This window comes from Cavia porcellus, unplaced genomic scaffold, assembly GCF_034190915.1.
Source record: "Cavia porcellus strain 051 isolate PalLab524CR breed Dunkin Hartley unplaced genomic scaffold, mCavPor4.1 scaffold_4, whole genome shotgun sequence".
NCBI classification, from domain to species: Eukaryota; Metazoa; Chordata; class Mammalia; order Rodentia; family Caviidae; genus Cavia; species Cavia porcellus.
This window is the reverse complement of record NW_026947487.1, coordinates 117,894,223-117,910,434: the sequence shown is the minus strand read 5'-3', so window position 1 is coordinate 117,910,434 and position 16,212 is coordinate 117,894,223. Positions and strand designations below refer to the sequence as shown.

Genomic DNA, 16,212 nt, shown 5'->3' with positions numbered 1-16,212 from the left:
AGTGGAGGGTTACTATTAAACAGTCATGAGATTATAGGAATAAAATTTTAATTGTTGGTCTGGTGTGGTGGTATCTGCGTTAGTCTCAGCACCCAGGAGGCTGAGGCAGGAGATCACTGTGAGTTTGAGGTCAGTTTGTGCTACAAAATGATTTCAAGGCCAACGTGAACTTCATAGTGAAATCCTGTCTCAAAAAGAAAAAAGATGAATCATCCTAGACAAATCGGGACAGATGGTTACCATGTTAATATCCTCGCAGTATTAATATCCTTTGTCAGTAAATAGGGGATATATTCTTGTATTAGCAGATCATCACCCTGTATAATTAAGAAACCCAAGTGGCGGGAGGAAACATGGAACCGTGGTTAGAACAGGACCGCGTGGACAAACACAAGGACCACAGCCCTACCCCCATACAATGACCACAGTCCTATCCTCCGTACAAAGATATCAGAATTTGGGGGATGCTGATACAGGGGTCTTTAGACTGATCCACAGCATTCTAAACAAGAAATACTGACACATACAGTGTTTAGTTACTTTTAGATTTGTGTTAAAAAATTACAAAGTTTTCTCCAGGTGCCTGTGGACGAATGAATGGGGAGTGTTGATGGCGATGTCTATGCAGGAAGAAACACTCACCCAGCATAAGAAGGTGAGATCCTGCCTTCTGCAGCGATGGGGCTGGCTGCATAGGCACTTATATTTCATGGAGTAAATTCAACACGAAAAGACAAACCCCGTGTGTTCTCACTCACCGATGGGAGCTGAGGCTGTTACCTCGGGGAAGGAGAGTGTGGACTGGTAGTTTCTCAGGGCTTGGAAGGCCCGGGGAGGAGACGGAGAGAGGACAGGGGTGCCACTGAGTAGGAGAAATGACTCTAATACTCTCAGGACAGCAGGGCATCTATGGTGGCAACATTTTAAGACTGTTCTTCAAAATGGCTTGTAGAGAAGAGAAAGTTCCCGACCCAAAGAAGTGGCTTGTGGTGACGGACACGGCGCTTACCCTGATCCAATCGCCACACAATACACACATGGACTGGAATATGTGTCCCATTCATGTGTGCAACAGCTTAGCCAGTGTGTCATTTCAGCTGGACTTTTCAGCCCTTCTCATCATGGGGGACAGACTGCTGTTTTACTCTAGCATGGCCTCTGTAACTGAAAAAAGCCTTATTTTCTGTTCGGAGCTCAAAAATATCATGGAGCCTGCCCGCCGCCTCTCCCGCCTGGGGACCACACTACCACTGCTGCCAGCTGGAAGGAGAGGGCCCAGCCCAGCGGAGGGGACTCAGGTCTGCCTGCTGCCTCATCTGGCCAAGGAGCACACCACAGCTGCTGGCCGGAAGGACAGAGCTGGGCCGAGCTGCTGAAACCTGCTCTGACCTCGCCTGCGACCTTCTTATGACCTGGAGAGCACCAGCACTACTGCCACTGCCTGGAGGAAGGAGCAGTCCTGCTGAGGAGGTTTGAGGCCTACTTAGGCCATAAGGGAACCTTCTATAAGCCTGGGGAGTTCTGCCATCCAGGGAGCTGGATTGTTACACAACATCCAATCCCTGGGAGAGTATGAGATCCTTGCTCTAGGGGTTGGGCACCCACTGGGCTTGCAGCCACACTATACTGGGCTTAACAGGATTTAGGATTGCCTGGACCACACCAGGTGGCCTTCTATCCCTCAGGGGAGCTTTGCTACCAGAAGGGGAAACTGTGCAAATTGAGGAGGCTTTAGGTCTACCTGAGAGGAGCCTGGCAAGCTCCTTTTAATCCAGGGGCTCCGCTGTCCAAGGAGGGAGCTACTACCAGAGGAGCCCCAAGAGCCCAGGACATAAGAATCAATTTACAACACGATCAGGGGAAACTCTGGAACAACACTTGAAACACAGTAATATAGGAAAATGACAAAACGAAAGACCAAAATGAAATCTCAAGCATCCAACCCATCCCAAGAAAGCCTAGGAGCCATGTACATAGAAGAAAACACATGCCATATACCTGAAATACCTGAAACAATAGTAACAGAAATAAAGAAGCAGCTCCGGGAAGCTTTGAAGGAATTCAAACTAGAAATAATATATCAGGTAAAAGAAGAAATAATAAAAGAAATGAAGGAGATGCTGAACATATCTAAAGAAGACACAGCTAAAAAATTGGAGGAACTAAACAAAAGGATAGAATCTCTGGATGAACAATATAAGAAACAAACAGAATACATAAAACAGATGCAAAGAGATATACAGGAAATCAAAAACTCCACTGAAAGTTGTAAAAACCGCCTGAATGAACGCGAAGATAGAATTTTGGACCTTGAAGACAAGATTGCAGCCAGTGAACAGGAAAGGAAAGATCTTTTAAAAATAACAAGAAATCAGGAAATAACAATTCAACACCTGCAAGATGACGCAAAGAAAAACAACATAAGGTTGATAGGGATAAATGAAAAAGAAGGGGACAACATAAAGGATGTCAAGAGGATATTTAGAGAAGTAATTGTTGAAAACTTCCCAAACTTGAAATTGGAAACTGATATCAGGATCAATGAGGCATATAGAACTCCAAATAGCCATAACCAAAATAAAACTACACCCAGACATGTAATAATCACCATTTCAGATATCAAAAAAAGAATAGAATAGTAAAAGCTGTCAGAGAGAAAAGACAGATCACCTATAAAGGAAAACCTATCAGAATCACAGCAGACTTCTCAACACAAAAAATAAAGGCAAGAAAAGCATGGAGTGAAGTATTTCAGACCTTAAAGGAAAATGATTTACAACCTAGACTGATGTACCCTGCAAAACTGTCCTTCAAAATCGATGGAGAAATAAGATACTTCCACGACAAAGAACAGCTGAAGAAATTCATGATCACCAAGCCAATCCTGCAAAGAATACTGAAAGACAGTCTAGATACACTTAAGAAAAAACCACTTAACAAAGCAGACAATTAAATAGAACAGAAAGATAAAGATGCAACAGCAGAAAGATAAAATGTCACCAATAAACCAATATATAACAGTTATAACCATTAACGTAAATGGTCTCAATGCACTAATTAAAAGAAATAGACTGGCAGAATGGAGCAAGAAACAAAATCCAACTATATGCTGTCTACAAGAAACCCATCTAACCCAAAAGGATACTCACAGACTGAAAGTCAAAGGGTGGAAAACAATACTTCATGCAACAGGACCCCCCCCCCCAAAAAAAAAGCAGGGGTAGCTATTCTGTTTGCAGACAATGTGAACTTCAAACCAATAAGGATCAGAAGAGATAAAGCAGGTCACTACATACTGGTTACGGGAAAACTTCAAGAGGAAGAGATAACTATCTTAAATATATATGCACCAAATTCCAAAACACCCAGTTACATAAAACAAGTAATATCAAAAATGAAAAACCAAATTAGCAGTAATACAATTATAACAGGAGATTTTAGCACACCATTGACACCAATGGACAGATCAACAAGACAGAAAATCAGCAAAGAGATAAAAGAACTGAATTACACCTGTGAACAAATGGACTTAATAGACATATACAGAGTATTCCACCCAACAACAACAGAATACACATTCTTCTCAGCAGTACATGGGTCATTTTCTAAAATAGACCATATACTAACTCACAGAACATATTTAAAGAAATGCAAAAGAGTTAAAATCATCCCCTGCATGTTATCAGATCATAACACTATGAAATTAGTAATTAATGATAAAAGACACTGCAAAAATCCCACAAACACATGGAAACTGAATAACACACTCTTGAGTAATCAGTGGATCACAGAGGAAATTAAAGAAGAAATTAAACAATATCTACAAACAAATGAAAACACAAATACAACTTACCGGAATCTGTGGGATGCAATGAAAGCTGTCCCCAGAGGGAAATTTATTGCAATAAGTTCACACATCAGGAAAACAGAACAAATAATAAATAACTTGATGCTACACCTCAAACATCTAGAAAAAGAAAAGTCAAGCCCAAAGCCAAAAGAAGAGAGGAAATAATAAAAATCAGAGCAGAAATCAATGCAATACAGACTAAGAAAACAATACAAAGAATCAATGAATCAAAGAGTTGGCTCTTTGAAAGAATAAATAAAATTGATAAGCCCCTAGCCAACCTTATTAAAAAAAGGGAAGAAAAAGCTCAAATTCATGCAATAAGGAATGAAAAAGGTGAAATCACTACAGGCCCAATAGAAATATAGAAGATCATCAACACCAATATCAAAAACCTCTACTCTGAAAGGTTTGATAACACAGAAGAAATAGATTTCTAGAAGCATATGAAGTACCAAAGCTAGATCATGAAGATGTAAAACTGCTGAATAACCCAGTTTCTATTAATGAAATCGAAAATATAATTAAATCTTTACCTACAAAGGAGAGCCCAGGCCCAGATGGATTCACTGCAGAATTCTACAAGAAATACAAAGAGGACCTAACGCCGACACTCCTCAAACTCTTCAATGAAACTGAAAGGGAAGCAATCCTTCCCAAGTCATTCCTGGAAGCAAATATTACTCTAGTATCAAAACCTGAGAAGGACCCAACTGAAAAAGAGAACTACAGACCAATCTCCCTAATGAACACAGATGCAAAGATCCTCAATAAAATATTGGCAAATAGGATGCAGCAAGTCATCAAGAAGATCATACACCATGACCAAGTGGGATTCATCCCAGGTATGCAGGGATGGTTCAACATACATAAATCAATAAATGTAATACACCATATCAATACAGCCAAAAGTGAGAATCACATGATCATTTCTATAGATGCAGAAAAAACTTTTGATAAGGTACAACATTCATTTATGATAAGAACCTTACAGAAAATTGGAATAGATGGTCTTTACCTCAACATAATAAAGGCCATCTATGACAAACCAACAGCCAGTATCATACTAAATGGCCAAAAATTGAAGGAGTTTACTTTAAAATCAGGCACAAGACAAGGATGTCCCCTGTCACCGCTCCTATTTAATACAGGACTGGAAATACTAGCCAGAGCAATTAGACATGAAAGAGAAATAAAAGGCATAAAGATAGGAAAGGAAAAGTTAAATTATCACTATTTGCAGATGACATGATACTCTACATAGAAGACCCCCAAAACTCCATTGAAAGACTCCTAGATATAATAAATAAATTCAGCAATGTGGCTGGATACAAAATCAATATTCAAAAATCAATAGCATTCTTATACACTAGCAACAAAATCACAGAGAGAGAAATAAGAGAAGCCACACCCTTCACACTAGCAACCAAGAAAATGAAATATTTAGGAATTACTCTCACAAAAGAAGTGAAAGACCTATACAGGGAAAATTATAATACATTGAAAAATGAAATTGAAGATGATCTGAGAAAATGGAAAGACATCCCTTGCTCATGGATAGGAAGAATAAACATTGTAAAAATGGCCATTCTCCCAAAACTTTTATACAGATTCAATGCAATCCCGATAAAAATACCATCAACATACCTCATAGATCTCGAGAAATCAATCCTAAAATTCATCTGGAGTGAGAAGAGACCTAGAATAGCAAGGACAGTTCTAAGCAGCAAAGGTAAGGCAGGAGGTATCACAATCCCAGACTTGAAGTTATACTACAAAGCAATTGTACTAAAATCAACATGGTACTGGAATCAAAACAGAGCCGAAGACTAATGGAATAGATCAGAAGATACAATCACAAGTACAAGCACACTCAACCACCTCATCTTTGATACAGGGGCCAAACACGTTCACTGGAAGAATGACAGTCTCTTTAATAAATGGTGTTGGAAAAACTGGCTCTCCATATGCTGAAAACTAAAACTAGACCCATGCCTGTCATCATATACTAAAATAAAATCTAAATGGATCAAAGATCTAAATATTAAAACAGAAACACTAAATCTATTGGAAGACAAATTGGGTAAAAACCTTGAAGACATAGGGGTAGGTAGAGAATTCATGAACAAGACTCAAACCGCACGGGAAATACTTCCCAGAGTCAATAACTGGGACCACCTCTTATTAAAAAGTTTCTGCACATTGAAAGAAATCTCTAACATAGTGAAAAGAAAACCCACGAACTGGGAAATAATCCTAGTGAACTGCCCCTCAGACAAAGGACTTCTGTCTAAAACATATAAAGAATTAAAAAAAACAGACCCCCAAAATTCAAAGACCCCATCCAAAAAATGGGCATCTGAGATGAATAAACAATTTTCAGATGAAGAAATACAAACGGAAAATAAATATATGAAAAAATGTTCATCATCATTAGTCATTAGAGAAATTCAAATTAAAACCACACTGAGATTTCATCTCACTCCTGAAAGAATGGCGAAAGTCAAGAAAACCACCAACAACAAATGCTGGAGAGGCTGTGGGGAAAAAGGAACTCTCCTGCACTGTTGGTGGGAGTGTAGACTGGTGCAACCATTGTGGAGGTCAGTCTGGAGATTTCTCAGAAAGCTGGGACTGGAAGCCCCATTTGATCCAGCTATTCCACTTCTAGGCATATTCCCAGAAGAACTGAAAGCATCATACCACAGTGATATATGTGCACCCATGTTTATAGCAGCACAATTTGTAATCACCAGATCTTGGAAACAACCTAAGTGTCCATCAACTGAGGAATGGATAAAAAAGATGTGGTATTTTTATACAATGGAGTACTACTCAGCTATAAAGAATCATCAGACTGAGACATTTATAAATAAATGGATGCAGCTTGAGACCATACTCATAAGTGAAATAAATCAAACTCACCTATATAAATACCGAATAGTTTCCCTAGTGTAAGACACGATAAGAATACATGAAAGTACGTGGTAATCATGATTCCCAGTCACACTGGTTTGAAGCCATATAATGTTTTCACTTATTAATTGCAATGGTTTCAATCTGGGTTGTTTTATTTTATTGTCTGTGATACTACAAATAACTATTTTGAAGAAAATAAGAGCGTAATAGCTAACACTGATTTAATATCATCCTGTTTTGAAGCCCCATCAAGTTGTTGTTCATTTGTTTCCATTGGTTCTAACATGCTGTATCTTATTATATCTTAATGTATGCAATAGTATAAGCAAATTTTTTATAGACAAAGAGATAATATAGAAATTGATGTTCGGTTTCTGCTAGCTGGTTCTAAATACCCTGCAATAATTTCATTCTCTTGAACGGTTTCACGCTGTCTTGATAAGTTTGATGCTATAGTATACGAAGTTAGACTAAATATTTCAAGGAAAGAATCACTATGGTAACTACTATTAATGTCAGGTTATGTGGGGGTGAAACACGATGCTTAAATTTTTCGGTTCTGAATGGTGTTGTTCTATTGATATGTTCTTTTTTATCTCAATCTCCCCCCTTTTCTTTCCTTTTTTTAAAAATTAATTTATTTCTTAGTATATTATTTATTCCCTTAGTATATTTTTAACTAAGGGAAAACTTAATTAAAAAGTGTGATAGATTATAATAACTTTTTTTGTTTCCCTATTAACTTGATTTCAACCCCTGTATTGTTTTCCACATCTTGTTCTGACTGATTTTATTATATTCTGTTTTGCTTAATAGTATCAAGTTTGAGGGTATAGGCAACCGTTTGGAAGGCAACCAGATATTCTATGATGCCCATTATTGTTTGACTATTATCTTCTTTGGAAGTCGTGTAAGGTTTCCAACGTGGGTTTTATTGGTCTTCTGTACAATTTTGTTCAACTCTTTTATACCAGCTGATATAGGCCACTCTTTTTAGCATAACAAGAGGCATAATGGTAACCATTGTTGATCACCTAGTAATCCTTTTTTTTTTTCCATTATATACTATGTCCATCCTCCTGATCTAACTGACTCTGTTTTGCTTTGTCACATTGGGTTTTTCTTTGGTCCGTCTTGTTTTGTTTTGTTGTTTTTTGGCTTTTTAAAAAATCTTTTTTCTTTTCCTCTTCAAAGGAAAAGTTATAAAAACTGTGAGAGTAATGGAAACCAAAATGTGTGATTGTTAGCGTAAAAAAGAGAGGAAGGAAAGTGATCTAAAGGATATAACTGCAAGTATATTTAAATGTTTAGGATAGAGAACCATATTGCTGAGTTTTTCTTGGATCATTGAACAGAACTGACTGCAATCTCACTGTATTAATGTCCACTTTGTATCCTTTAATTTTGTAATCTGGACAACTGTTTCTAAGATGACAATATGTGATCTATTAACTGGTGAATTCTTACTGTATATTTTTTCTCTTGAAATTCTGTATTACTTCTAGCCTTTTACTGTTTTGCTTCATTTAGTTTTGTTTTTCTCTTTAAATAAAAACAAACAAAAAACATCATTTTAAGACCACAATAAACAAAGCAGCACCTGTTGCCTAGCATCAAATCAGTAAGACACCAATGGTTACTATCTGTACACTAAGCTCTGTTCCAGTGCTGTGAGGCTGACACTTCTGACCCCTCCTCCTGGCTGTCTGAAGCTCAGCTAGCATCTCTTGCATTCCTCCCTACCCCACCAGCTGCCCCTGCAAACGGACTCTTCAGGTCTCCGGGAGCAGCCATTCTTAATGAAGGGTTCCTGTGAATAGTGCCTTGCTTGGTTACAAAAGGCCCCTGGTGCCATTTATGGATATCACCTCTCCCCCAATGACAATGGACTGTATCATCTCCTCTTTATGGATAAGGGGCATCATTATTTGCTAAAGTCACAGTGCCAATAAGAAATGGATCTTAGACCTCAGGACATTCAAGCAAGTGCATGATCACCCCTCCCAAAGAATTCTTTTCCACTCGGAACAAAAGCTTAAGGTACTCCAGTGCTTAGCAATAACTCACACTCACCAAGTATTCTGAAAAAGTTCACTTTTCTGTGGGAGATTTTAAACACCGAGGGGCAGTTCTACAAGCTGGACTTTGTATCTCCAGTACTGTATTTGAGCAGATTTTAATCAGGTCTGTGCGCCACACATCCAGAATGGTGTAAGACAAGGGGGAGGTAGTGTCAGTCAGCAGGGATCACTTCCTGCGCTCCCCTGGCAAGATACTGATTTAGAGAGGAGATTAGGATTCATGCAGTGTGATCCATGTTAATACAGGACAAGGTTGGCTGCAAAACCAAGTCATATATTTTTGGAGGACGCCCCCTGGGTGATTACCCAGGTGTCTAACACACCAGACTCCTGGCAGTATAAATGGGATTTAAGCAGATTAACGCCATCCCCTGCAGCAAGCAGTGCTTACTAGGGAAGCAGATTTAAAGCAAGATACACAAATATGTAAGAGCTTACAAGGCTGACTCACAATGGCCGCCTGCAGAGCCAGGCAGGGAGGAGAGTGGAGGGGCTGTCTGCACACTGGGGATGGGAGGGATCCAGTCAGAGGCCTGCAGCTCTGTGCAGCGTCCTGCATGCGTCTGCATCAGAGGTCTACAGCTGTACAGCCTGCAGTGCAGGGCTGAAGCCAAGAGACAACGTCCAGGGCGTCCGGGGCGAGGGCCAGGACTGAAGAAAGGGAAGCAGCCTTCCTTCTCCCCTCCCTCTGCGTCCATTCAGGCAGCAAGCCTATTGGTGGATGCCACTCATGCCCAGGTGGGTCTCTGCTTTCAGGCAATCCCTCCAGCCACACCCTGAATTACGCTAATTCAATTTAGCTGGGTATTTTTTATTCAAATCAACAGTTAACTATCACCCTCCCCCTCATCAGCCCTACCCCATACATCATCAAATAAGGCTTTGATTGTTGATGCAACTTACGAGTTTGTGTACCAAAGGTTACTGCTGAGGGACTCATTTTTTTTGCAAGAGATAGTTTAATTGCCAGTGTAGTCGGTGAGATGTTTGATGCTGAAAACTGCCATGTTAAAATGAGAAACCATCTTCACCGTGACGGCTAAATTTGGTTTCTGGATTCAAGTGGACCTGGCTCACATCTAAGCTTTGGCCCTTTCCTAGCTGGATGACTCTGGGCAGCGTTGGGTAAGATACTGCAGGCCCTTCTCCTCCCACTAAACTGTGGATAGTAACATGCCTACCGCTTAACATACGGAAAAAGTGAACTGAATCTAAGAAATACAGAAGATCACCCTGACTAAGCTCTCAACAGACAGCAATTAACAGTTAGGGATGCTCAGCAGAGCGGTTAGCTAACTGAGGATGGGTTAATGCACCCCATTGTCTTCCTGCTGAGTCTGCTGAGCAAAATCCTCAGGGCCTGTAACTCAGTGGGAGGAGTTGGGCTTCCTCTAGCAACATGACAAATAGTTCTTCTGGAAAGCAGGACAGTATCTCAAATAACCCATGTTAGCTGTTCAAGACACTAACCCGTAGTGGCCCTGAGGCGCACAAGAAAAGCCATTTCCACAACAATGTTAAAATGAATCCATTGGTAAGAAAGTACTTTACTTTTAGATCTAGGCTAAAATAGGCTCCACTGGAAAACTGGAGAAAAAGATGCCTAGCGTATTTGCTAGCGTTAAAGTCCTTACTAGTGATGAAGAATATTTAAATTTTTTGCATGCTTCAACCAGCTCCGTTAAAAATAAAAATAAACGTTGTCACTTACTGCAGATAAATCCTTTATTGGCTGAAAGACTTCCCCAGATCACTCCTGTAATTTCTTTGTGGTGAGCCAGCTCGGGGCTCCGTGGTAACTATTAAAATTACACGACAGATGCATTTTTCCAGGAGTATAGCGGTTCCGTAACAGGTACCTCGAGGCTGGGCCTGCAGATGCCCAATGGGTGACTTATCTGGTTAGATTTACCTTAGCAAATAAATGGCTGCAAATAAATGCGGGGGCAAAAAAAAAAAAAAAAAAAAAAGCCCTCTAGCTCAAAGACAGGGCCCCTCTGAGATCTGGAGAAATCAGGCTGGGCTTCAGAAAGGCAGTAATGGGAGGGCCTTGAGTTTGAGTCCTTTTGCAAATCTCTTCTCTCCCTTGGACACTCAGTAAAAGGGTTAGCACCTGCTGTAGCAACGCACACTTGGGGAGGAGCCATGCAGAATTCAGAGGTCACTTCCTGAGCAGCGCAGGAGGTGTGTGTTTGGTATCCACAGAATCAGCCACTCCTGGGGCCAACACAGACCTGTGAAGCAGATTGGCTGGCCGTGGGAAGCACGCATAGGTCCTCCATTCCTTTGTAGCAGTACGTGACAAACAATTCTGACATTGTGCGTTTTGATGACCCCTAGTCCCCCAGTTTTCTCACAGTGACAGCAAAAGGACCAATTCTAAAGATTCCTGCTTTTCCATCTGCAGGAGTCACTGCTTTGGCATCCCTATTTTTAACTTGAGCCTCTAATATTTTCTTGGGTAGAGCTGAGAGCCACAGGCTAAGAGGAAGGATAATTAAAAGTCAGCTGTCATCTCTGATAAGCATCTACCTGGTGAATAAATGTATCTAACCAGTCAATAAGCCGTTTACTGAGCGGCCAAGGACTTGTTCTGGGCTCTCTGGATAGAACATTAGACAACTCAAAGGTGCCTCCTGTCCTGCCGGGTTGTCTATTTCCTGGGGAATAAGTCACTTTTTAATTTTATTATAGAATGAGTGAATCTGAACGAGGCTGCTGTGGTGAACTGAAAACTGATGGTCAACTTAAAGTCCAGCTGAACTGAATCAGCCCGGTCCTGGGTGCGGAGGGCCCCCCCCCCAGGACACTTCATAGAAATGACACCTGGAGAGAAAGAGTTGTTGTTTGGTGCTGTTGGTTCTCTGCCATGGTTCTGGAGGAGCTCGCTGAGCTTCTTCCCTGATATGATCTTTGTGGTGGTCCCCCGCTTCCTAAGGTATGAAGGAGCCAGAGAAAATAATTTGGAAAGGAAAAAATTATTTATTAAAGTGCAGGCTTGACGATGCAAGCCTCCAATAGCCAATATGGAAGACTGCGCGCCTAACAGCTAAAGGGCAGGTTTTTATCCTGTAAAACCGCAAACAGCTGCTGGTCTCACCATGCAGCGGGGTGGAGTTTGCGGCACACTACAGAACAGGAACACTGCGGTTACATTTCTTGGGAAGAACAAGGTTCAGGTGGGCTAACAAGCAAGTTTAGATTAGGCAAAAAAATCCTGTTCTGCTCTTAGAGTTACCTTTGATCTTTCTCTTGTCTCTGGGGAGACTTATGAGGTTTTTTTTTTTTTTTAATATAGGTTACAACAATCTTGGCTGTTCTCATCGTCAGAGGAGCTCGGGACCTTGTTGGTGGAGAGTGGCTGCGGCTCACTTTGGGGCAGCTCTGGTCCTTACACTGAGCATCGCTTCCTGGCTCTGGAGGGGAAGATGTGTGCTGTTTAACATCCAGAGGAGGCTGTCATTCTGGCTTCCTGATGTGTACTCAGCTGTTCTCATGATCAGAGGAGCTCAGGGCTTCATTGTCGCTGAGGATGGCTGTGGTACTTTTTGGGGAAGCTTTGGTCCTTATTTTAAGCACCGTTTCTTGGCTCCAGTGTAGAACTTTCAGCCTAGTGGCACAGATCCTTCATCCACCTGGCACAGACTTTCTGGCTTTCACCATTGACCTTGGGGCTTTCCCAGTGCAGATCTGTGAAACAGACTTTTGTAAGTCCTTGTCATGGGCTCTAGACTCATTGGACTCACGGGAGGCATTGTCATGGGCTCTAGGTCTTCAGCTGGACCCATGCAGGATATTACCATGGGATTCAGCTGAACTCTTCGGGGGCCTTAGTGTGAATGGATTTCCTGTATTTGACTTCTGAGTATTATAAATACTACTGTAAATTATGTGTCCCGTGTTCTTGTTATCCTTGCAAACCCTGACTACAACTGCTTAAAGCACACAGATCCCAAATACACATGATTTGAATAAACACAATTTAAGTAAACATGATTTTAAGGCAATTCATTTGATTCAGGGAGAAAAATGCCAGCAAATGTCACCCAAAGGCCGACAGGGGCCCCTCTGTAAGAGGGCACAGATTTGAACAGGGGGTGACTCTTTGCAAAGCACAGGTGTGCTCACCTGCATACAGATGCTTATGGATGGTAGAGCCCGTGTTTCCAACTGCTGGAGAAAAACCCAACTCAAAGCACCTCAAGCAACAAGGAAAACATGCTGAGCCTCCCTGGGTCTGGTGATGGTGGACAGGGCAGCACAGGCAACTAGGTCACGGAGCCATGGTGGTACCAGCTAGGACCATCTCTGTTTCACTTTCTTGGCTATGATTTAACACAGAGATTCCAGGAACTCAAGAACCAACAGTCCCCACCTTCAGGACAGGAAGACCATGGCAATAGTATGTGTCTGTCCCCACATACACTTTTGTCCTGGAGAGCATCTTTAGAGGGCTCTGGGAGAAAGGTTTCAATAGAGGATGCTGAATGGTCCCTCAAGGCCCAAGGCATGCAGCCAGGATGGACTCCTACTGCTTGGCCAGGCCTGTGGGTAGGATTCCTTTCCTGGGAGGGCTGGGAACTACCAGAGCAGGATCATTTTTGAAGCAAGAGATGTCGGCTGATAGTGAGGGGTTTAATAAGACATAAACTGCTGGCCAGTCAGTGGGGACACTGTTACCCCTGGGGCCCAGAGATGTGCACTGGGGCTGTGGCTGGGGAACAATGTGCAGCCTTCTTCTCTAAGGCCAGGTGCCCTGGGGCTTGGAAAGGACAGTAAGGCAGGAGAGGCCCCAACAGGTGTCAGTGATCCAATTACATCTCTGACAAAGCAGTGCTGGCTGCCTGGTAACACCTTTAGATGACCTAGACAATAACACTGCTGATCACAGTCCCAGCCCAGGTTTGTGCAAGAGCATCAGTTGTGTAATTTGGTGCCAGAACCAGCCGTTTGGCTTCCCAGTGACAGGTACTGTTCGTAATGTGGTGCTGTGTGCCTCTGTGACCAGAAGCAGCACTGAGAATCCCACCAGGGTCTCCGTGTGCCGCGGGTCTCTTTCGTGCAGAGGGCAGCTAGGACACGGCCTTTGGCTTCCAGGAGAAGGCTCTTGTGCTCACGTGGCTCATGCTCCTTCCTTCTGGGTCCTGCTCCTCCAGTGGGCCTTGGCTCCCTCCCGGGTGCTGCTCCTTGGAGGCAGTCGAGCCGGCCAGGGTGGCTGGTGTCCAGGGTTCAGGGACTGCCTCCATGTGCGAAAGTGTGAGCGTTGCACGCTGTGTGCACCTGTGGGCGATTCAGACTGAGGCTGAGGAAGGCAAGGAGGGGCCGGCAGGAAACCCTGGAACTGATGGAATGCCTCAACTGCAGCAGCATCTGACCTCGCAAAGTGTGCCGGTTACTCGTGGTGTCAACTAGAACAAGGGACACCTAGTGGAAGAGCCCATCACTGCTTTGGGTGTGTCTGGGCGCTCAACTCACTGCAGAAGGAAGACTCACCTCGGATGTGCAGTGCTGGGTGAACAGTGGTGATCTCATACAAGAACACAGCCGCCTGGACTGGGGGGTTTCAGGAGGGACCTCCTGGAGTACCTCCCAGAGTCCAAGTCCCGTTTTGTGAGCTGGGTCTTTATGGATAGGGCAGGGGAGTTGCTGGGATGGGTTTAGGTGAGGTGGGATAAGGGGGTGTGAGAATGGCTGAGTGCATGGCTGTACCAACCGGCCCTGTGACCTGGCGGGTGTCATGTCCCAACAGAGGCTGGGACACCTTCTAGCTCGCCAGCACTGATGACCCTTTTGCTTTCTCCACCCTGACTCTGCGGGTGGCTGCTGTCACCCTACACTGTAGGTCCTTTATAACGTGCACTTTAGATTAAACCTGCCACTGCAGTGAGCCCCACTGACACAGCAGGGAGTTCCCCCTCAGGTGACGTCCTTTCAAGCCATCAGGGTCAGCAGAGGCACAGGGGGAACACAGATGACCTGGATCACCTGCTGGGGAAACCAGGGGTTCATGCTGTCCTGTAGAGAGCCCGGGTGGTAGGGACAGAGCACTCCCGGATGAACCATCCTGGAAGTGGATCCTGTACCTTCAGCAGAGACTCTAGCTGACTGCAGCAGCACTGATGGACCCCATGGGATGAGCACCACGGGCGACCAAGGAAAGCTGCACCCACATTCTGGTCCACAGAAACCCGGGATGCTGCTTGTTGCTTAGGGCATTGGTTTTGGGATGATTTGTTAGGTAACAACACTCAGCTGATGATAGAAAGATTAGAGGCGTGAATTCGTGGGAAGAGAAAAAACCGTGTTTCAAGGTTGGGGAGTGGGTGAGTGTGTCACACACAGGCTGATAATAAAGCTCGTACTATGATCACAAATTTCATTTAGATAATTACTGAGGCAAAAAAAAAAGTCCCAAAGCCAACAATGAACACCTTGCCACATGCAGTCCTTTTTGGTCTAAAAAAGTACAAAGTACCCGAGAGTCAGGATGCCACTGAAGACGTTTCCCAGTGGATCTCACTGACGCTCCCATCTGGATTGAGGACCTCACGGGGACATGCAGTTTCACTCGGAACCTGAAGCTGCAGGGGCAGCTCCGAGAGCGCTCCATGTGCTGAGATGTGCTGGGGCTGCTCACAGAAGTCACCCCAAACTACAGCAAAAGCTTCTCTTAAAAAATTAAATTAAATTTTAAAGAGGATAAAATCAAGGAAAATAAAACCAATAAAAAAAAAACCAGTATAAGTGATACAGGACTTCAAAACTTTACGAAACCAACAATAGTTACCATAATGCCTTTTATTGTCTTCAAAATAGCTGCAGATCGTTCAGCATAGTAAAAACTGAACAAAACAGGACAGAATAGAAACAATGAAGCCCAAACAGTGAATGCAATAAAAGACTTCAAAATAAGCCACTGGTAAGTCCAAAATGGCCACCATATGTCTTATCTTTCAAAGAGCTGCTCATACCATCAGATTTAACATAATCAAACAAAACCAAAGAGAATAAAACCCAGCTCAACAAAACAATAACGATTTGCTCTCCTGGCTGGGGTTGCTTCCTGGGGAAGCCTAGCTCTCTCCCCTATGCAGTCTGGGAATGGCGCTGACTCTCCCAGGGGGCTGGGTGTGGCCGTCCCCACTCCGGGAGCAGCTGGTGCACGGTGCTCCTCTCCAGATGGGACACCTCCTGGTGAGGTCCCAGGTCCTCTGCCCCCACAGCCCGTGACTGGCAAAGACTCAGCAAAAGCTTTTTTATGATCAAAAAGACTGCAAAACATTTTTCTTGAAAACAATGACCACTGTTGCCTTGTATTTATCAATGTTGCAGTTCACATATTAAGAGCACTTTCACCACACC

The 16,212-nt window shown here is 43.0% G+C and overlaps 1 long non-coding RNA gene across 1 annotated transcript; it reads left to right on the top strand.

Moving 5' to 3' along the window:
- The first annotated feature begins 9,770 nt into the window (after positions 1 to 9,770).
- Positions 9,771 to 12,816, top strand: LOC134475639 (uncharacterized). The gene is made up of 3 exons (XR_010046814.1): positions 9,771 to 9,975; positions 11,545 to 11,788; positions 12,149 to 12,816. It is a non-coding gene; the product is annotated as an uncharacterized LOC134475639 (long non-coding RNA).
- Positions 12,817 to 16,212: the final 3,396 nt, after the last annotated feature.